Below are 7767 nucleotides of genomic sequence, written 5' to 3'. Positions count from 1 at the left end.
CTTCGTGAAGAGCTAGAATCTCAGCATGATTCGAAGAGGTAGCAACAAGAGTCTGTTTTGTAGACCTCCAAGAAATTGCAGTATTCCCAATAGTAAAGACATAACCAGTTTGGGAACGCGCCTTGTGCGGGTCTGATAGATAGCCTGCATCAGCATATCCAACAAGGCGAGCATCATTCTGAGGATCAAGGGGGTTTGATCCATTTCTTGATGCATAGGGATAGAATAAGCCCATATCGGTCGTACTTCTAAGGTAGCGAAAAATGTCTTTTATGCCATTCCAGTGGCGGCGTGTTGGCGCAGAGCTATATCTAGCTAACAAGTTCACAGAGAATGAAATGTCTGGTCTAGTGCATTGAGCCAAGTACAATAATGCGCCTATTGCACTTAGATATGGGACTTCTGGTGCCAATATCTCTTCGTTATCATCTACAGGACGAAACGGATCTCTCTTAGGATCTAGACTTCGAACAACCATGGGAGTGCTTGAGGGATTTACTTTATCCTTATTAAAACGTCTTAACATCTTCTGGATGTAGTTTGATTGATGAAGCAGAATGCCATCAGCACGGTGCTCGAGCTCCAGGCCAAGGCAGTAATTCGTTCTCCCAAGATCTTTCATCTCAAATTCAGACTTCAGGTGCTTTGCGGTTTCTTTGATCTCTTCAGGAGTACCAATCAGATTCATGTCATCGACATAGACCGCCACAATTGCAAATCCAGAACTTGTTTTCTTAATAAACACGCATGGGCATAGTTCATTGTTTACATATCCCATCCCGATCAAATATTCACTTAGACGGTTATACCACATCCGTCCGGATTGTTTTAATCCATAAAGTGAACACCTCAAACTAATGGAGAGTGTGTTCCGTGGTCTAGAACTATTTGCACCGGGTATCTTAAGTCCTTCAGGAACTTTCATGTATATCTCTGTATCAAGATCCCCATAGAGATAAGCTGTGACCACATCCATTAGCTGCATACTCAGTTTTTCGAAAACTACCAAACTGATAAGGTAGCGGAACGTTATGACGTCCATTACGGGAGAATATGTCTCCTCGTAATCAATCCCAGGGCTTTGAGAAAATCCTTGCGCCACTAGACGAGCCTTGTATCTCACAATCTCGTTTTTCTCATTATGCTTCCTTACAAATACCCATTTAAATCCTACAGGTTTAACATGGGGAGGTGTGGGAACTACAGGCCCAAACACCTTTCTCTTTGTTAAGGAATCTAATTCGACCTGGATTGCTTCTTTCCATTTTGGCCAGTCATCTCTACGTTGACATTCATCAACGGAGCGAGGTTCGATGTCATCGCTATTTATAATTTCGGTAGCTACTGCGAATAAAAATATATCATCGATGATAATCTCATTCCGATTCCAGATCTCACTTAAGCATGCATAATTTACCGAGATTTCTCTATTCTCGGGAGTGGGTTCAGACATTGGAGCGTCCCCCAACGTCGTCTCTTCTAGGACGGACCCATAATCCGGAATTATCTCGTGAGATGGATCAGTTGAGATCGCGATGTCTAGTGGATTGGTTTGTGCCAGTTTTACCCTCTTCCGGGGATAAGAATCCTTCGAACCTAGTGGTCTTCCTCACTTCTGGGCAGGGACATATGACTGGTTAGCCACCATGGTCGTACCTCGTCCATCTGGGGCGACGTGTCCTACAGGGACATCTATCCTTGCAGGCATATTTGCAGCAGGTATATGTGATCTCGTCACTTTATCTAGATCAGAGAAAGCGTCTGGCATATTTTGGGCTACCCTCTGTAGATCTAGAATTCTCCGCACTTCATTATCACATTGTGCGGTTCGGGGATCAAGATAAGACATAGTGGGGATATTTCCACGTCAATTCACATCGTTCATCAGGAACGGTAACGTTCTTATCTCCCCCTAACGGCGGGAAGACTGTCTCATCAAAGTGACAATCCGCAAATCTAGCGGTAAAGAGATCGCCTGTCAAGGGCTCTAAAAAGAGTATAATGGATGGGGATTCATAACCGACATATATGCCCATCCTTCGTTGAGGACCCATTTTTGTACATTGTGGTGGCGCAATTGGCACAAAAACTGCACACCCAAATACGCGTAAATGCGAAACATCAGGTTCGTACCCAGTAACCAATTGTAACGCGGAATAAGGTTGGGTGGAAATGGGCCTCAGTCGGACCAACATAGCTGCATGCAAAATTGCATAGCCCCACGCAGATACTGGAAGCTTAGTGCGCATTACCAAGGTCCGTGCGATCATTTGTAATCTTTTAATGAACGCTTCTGCTAGACCATTATGGGTATGAACATAGGGAACTGGATGCTCAACATTAATCCCAAGGGACATGCAATAATCATCAAATGATTTTGATGTAAACTCTCGAGCATTATCAAGTCTTATAGACTTTATTGGATAATCCGAGTGGTGAGCCCTTAATTTAATAATCTGGGCAAGGAGTTTAGCAAACGCAGCATTTCTTGTGGCCAATAACGTAACATGTGACCACCTTGTCGATGCATCAACCAAAACCATGAAATATTTAAATGGTCCGCATGGTGGTTGGATAGGTCCACATATATCCCCTTGTATCCTTTGTAGGAAAAGGTTGGAGTCTTTTTCAGTCTTTGCATATGATGGTCTTACATTTAATTTTCCCAATGAGCATGCTTGGCATAATGTGTTACTATACACAAGATCCATATTGGTAAGTGGATGCCCATGGGATGAATTTAGGATACGGCGCATCATACTTTGACCTGGGTATCCCAAACGGTCATGCCAAAGTAAGTAGTTGCTCGAATTGGTTAGCTTCTGGCTAGTTATGTTATTTGCCTCAATTGATCTTATGGTAGTCATGTAGAGACCACTCGAAAGGCATTTTAGCTTCCCCAATGTACGCTTCCGGCCGTACAAATTGGAGGTTATGCAAAGATATTCCACTCCTTTTTCCTCAGTGGTTTCAACGTGATAACCGTTGGCTCGAATATCCTTAAAACTCAATAACGTTCTTCTGGAACGTGGTGAATATAAGGCCTCATTAATGGTAAATTCAGTACCATTGGACAACATAAAATGGGCTTTGCCATGGCCCTCTATTAGGTTGGATTGACCTGATATAGTTGTCACAGAGGTATGAGTAGGCAATAAGTTTGCAAAATACTTCCTATCTCGGAGTATGGTGTGCGTAGTAGCACTATCAGCCAGACAATAAACTTCCCCACAAGACATGCCTATTCATAAATTTAATTCAATGGATCACATATATGAAAATAAATAACTTTATTGAATTAAACATCCAAGCATAACCAAATTATAAAACCAATATCCCAAAAATCACCAAAGATAATCCAAAGGAAATATAAACTATTATTCAAAACAATAATATATATATGGCACAAGTGCCTATTATGTCCATGTTCTCTAGTTTTCAATCCTCGATGTACCCATTGGCTGCTTGGAAATCAGTAATCTCCAAGGTGGTATCCATAGGAACTGACCCTTCCATAAGGTTGGCCTCTCGAGTTCCGCGTCTGGCGTGATACTCTCCTATCTCTTCATTTGTTGCACGGCAGGTGCGAGACCAATGGTCAGTGCCTCCATATCTATAACATAGATTATGCTGATTCTGAGGGTGACGGGCCGGGCCAACATTCTTTCTAATTTGAGCTTGTTGGACCTAGGCATTTCTGTTTTCACCACGTGGGCCTTGTCCACATCCTCCTCGACCCCTTGGGCGATTACCTTGGTGGTCACGGTCATATGGGGCATTTCTGGGCCCATTTCTCCTTCCATGTCTCGGATGTTCAGGCCTCCTTCCCCTTCCACGACCCCGGTTTCTCCTTGAGCGATTATTTTCACGATGGGCAATAGCATTTGCTTCAGGCAAAGGAACTGCTTTGGTACCGGTGGGCCTTGCTTGATCATTCCTCAAAAGTAGGTCGTTGTTCTTTTCAGCGAGCAACATGACGGTGACCAATTCTGAGAATCTAGCAAAGTTTCTCTCCCTGTATTGTTGCTGCAGTTCCATATAGGAAGGAGGGAAGGTGGAGAAAGTTTTCTCCAATAGATCAACTTCTGTGAGCTCTTCTCCACAGAATTTTAGGAGTGACCGAATCCTGTAGATTTCAGAGTTATACTCATTGACAGTCTTGAAATCCTGGAAACGTATGTTCTGCCAGTCATGCCTTGCTTCTGGCAAGTAGATAGTCCTCTGATGGTTGAATCGCTCTTCTAGAGCGACCCACAGGGACCGTGGGTCCTTTTCAGCTAAATATTCCACCTTGAGTGCTTCCTCCATATGTTTCTTGATGAAAATCATAGCCCTTTCCTTCATATCTTCAGGGGCGATGTTGTCAGCATTAATCGTTGATCTCATCTTATTTGCAGTCAAATGGAGCTTGACATCCTGGGTCCATTTGAGGTAGTTCCTTCCGGAAACTTCCAAAGCAACAAAGTCAAGCTTGTTGAGATTTGACATTCTCTACAAGGATTCAAAGGATAATTGTTAGTGCTATGGGTAATAATTTCCACAAGCAATCAATAAGAACTTCAGGTTCTATAACATGGTATGAAAATTAGGATTAAACATGTATGGTGAATTCATGAATGAAACTTCAAGTTCCTTATATGACATTATCGAGATTACAGATTCGATATTCATGAAATGTTATTTCTCAACCCTTTTGGTAACTCCAATTAAATACGACCAGGTAAGAGTATGAGGTTTGGGTGGAGCGAGGCTCTCTTAAGTACACAGCTTCATTGTATCTTGCCTAGACATCGCATCGAATTAGGTGCGCCTACTTGGAAAGATTCATAACCTTTCAATGTTATCGAAACTACGGGTTCGATAAGTGTGAACTTCTAGTTCAATATTTATGTATGATCTTTTGGTTCAATATTTATGTGTGAACTTCTGGTTCATTAAGTACCTGCATTCTATTCATATATATTCTAGTGCAAGGAAATTTTTTAAAGCCACTAAAATATTCATATAATTAATATGAGTAAATAGATAAGCAAGTAACACCACAAAATCATTATAGTAATAAACGCAATATACGTTATTAAAATGAATAATGAAATAAGAAAGAATAAATTATGAAGTGATTGTGGTAATGAGCATAAATTACTATAGTAATTGCTTTGGATAGAAATCAATCAAAATCAACACACGGATTAATCAATCACCAATTACTTGGCCTCAAATATGCTTCTGGCAGAATTAATACTAAATAATGTTAATACATACTAACTTTCCATAGTGGTATAGCGGACAACACGTTGAGTTGGTACCTATTTTTAGCTGGGTTCGAATCCTAGCAACTGCACAATCTGTTTTTTTTTCTTTCTTGTTGAATTACTACAGATATATAGTTGCAGTCCATAAATTTTTCTCTTTTCTTTTCCAATCAAACAATCCCAAACACATGAACAAATATATACAAATACGTATACCAAGTAAATAAATCATGTAGGATTTGCTAGGGTTCATGCATTATGGTGATTTTTCATATTCAGTCAATAGGCACAATAAGCAAGAAGCATGAATATAAAATTAGGTTTTGGAAAACATTACTTGATGACGGACGGATGAATCTTCAGCTTATGTGTGCAGAACTGAGAAGGTTGTCTTCTCAGCCAATCCAAGAGCTATTCGCCTCTTCTGAACAGCTCCCACTTCGAATGGTGTACAGGTCTCAAAACAACTCCAATATGGCTGAAATTTGGAGGCCAGATAGAAGAGGCAGAGATGAACAACTTTTATGAAGGAAAGATTTTTATCTGAGGTCCCGATCAAGAGGTTTCGGGGCGTGCAAACAGGCTGCAGCAGGGGGCTGTTTTTTTTTTTCCTTGGCTAGAGCTTGGGTTAGAGTTTCGTGCTGATAACGTGTTATAAAATGAAAGCAAAAGTGTTTCAGAAAAAGAGAGAGTTTGGACGCATGGAGATAGAGTGTGTCTATTCATCTCACCATGAGGGGGTTTATATAGGAGTACATGATGTATACAAATAGGCAACGTTTAATAGCAACGTCAATTACTCCTATTCACAATTCCATCAATCACTAATCTATAGTGAAAGACATACATGACTCTCCATCTATTTACATGATATTAGCCATAACTATTTACAAACTTTTTTTTAGAATTTTTTTTCTATGAGACATTAATTTCATACATGTAGCTTTCAAATTAAGCCCAATTATGACACATGGCTACATTAAACCCAATTTTGAGTCAATGGGCCTAGTGAAGAACTGTAGTTTCCAATTTAATCAAGTAGTAATTTGAACTCATTGCAGCCAAGACAACAGTCCTTAATTTCTGTGAGTATGATCTTCTAATATGTTCACATTTTATGTGCTTCTTTAGTCACAGATTTTTATCCTAATATACAGGTTGGTTCGGGATCAGATTGACCGTTGCAACATTTATATTGAGAGAAAGTTCTATAACTATGTCAATAAAAACATTTCCCATTCTCGATATATTTCTCTCATTAACTGTAGTTCATAAAACATTGTTTGATGTTGTATATCAACAATTTTTTGTGATGATATTTTAAGGCATTAGAGTAAATTAAGAAATAAATTTAAGTACCACCTATACTTACTTTTACTAATGTTCTTCGTGAGAATAAAGTAAGTGGTTAATATAATTTGTATATGCTTAAGATCAGAGGTATAAATCATCTAAAGAGTTTTCAACACAAAGATCAAAACAATGACACTCAAACCGCATAGCTGCAAATTTCTACTGAAGGAAGAACCCTTGTTTGATCTTGCAATTTTCAGTTTTAATTTTGGGCTGGGTTGCAATGTTGATTCTCCCTCTATTTTGGGCTACAAGCAGCAAAATAAAATTTGAAACTTAGATTAGTTGGCATCTGATACCCAAATGTAAAGTTGATTAAGCATAAAGTTGCAAAAAATAAAAAATAAACAAAGAAAGCCAATCAAAACATGCAAAACATGGAAGAACCGAGAGTTAGAGTAGCGCCGCTCGGTGTTGACGTTAATAACGTCATATCGGGTTGAGAAGCTGGAAGAGAACCTCCATTAGGTGTGGCGCGGCTAGGTGTCGGGATCGGACGTGGAAGGTCTTTCGTTGAACTCCACTTGGTGTAATCAACACCTGCTATCCGCCCATTAGAATCACCAGCTCTATGAACACCGGCGCCCTTGGAGACTGCCATTGTGAGAAAGAAAAGCAGTATGAGATGTCTCTGAGCCATGAGTACTAAACAAAGAGAGACTGGACCTGAATTTTGAGAAAAAGAATTAAAGGAGAAAGAGCAACTAATTTGAGTGCCCCGGACTGAAAAGGTTGGCAATTCTAGTAAGAAATATTACTGGTTTCGTAAAAGGAATAAAAGAGTGAGTCCCAAGGCTGCTAGGACTAGGCTAGGACTTAAGACCAAATGCTATACGTACAGTTCCTATATTAATTTGCGAATTAAACTGTGACATAAGAATGATGCCACTAATCAAGGGTATGAGTTAGGAGAAATTATTTTGTGGTTTCGGAGTACCACGTGACGTTGGTATATGGCGGTCTGAGTCAATCATATTACTCGAATTTAGTGGAGACCATGCAGAGGGTGAAATAAAAAAAAAATGTTACAAATGGTACCCGAACTAAGGCTCATTCTTAACTTCAGTACCTGACTATGCAAAACTATCACTTTGGTACCCCAAGTTTGAAGTTCGACCCAAGAATGGTACACGTCGTCCATCACTGCGTTAACTAACTAACC

The sequence above is a fragment of the Rosa chinensis genome, chromosome 3 (genome assembly GCF_002994745.2).
Source record: "Rosa chinensis cultivar Old Blush chromosome 3, RchiOBHm-V2, whole genome shotgun sequence".
NCBI lineage: Eukaryota > Viridiplantae > Streptophyta > Magnoliopsida > Rosales > Rosaceae > Rosa > Rosa chinensis.
Note: the sequence above shows the minus strand (reverse complement) of the source record.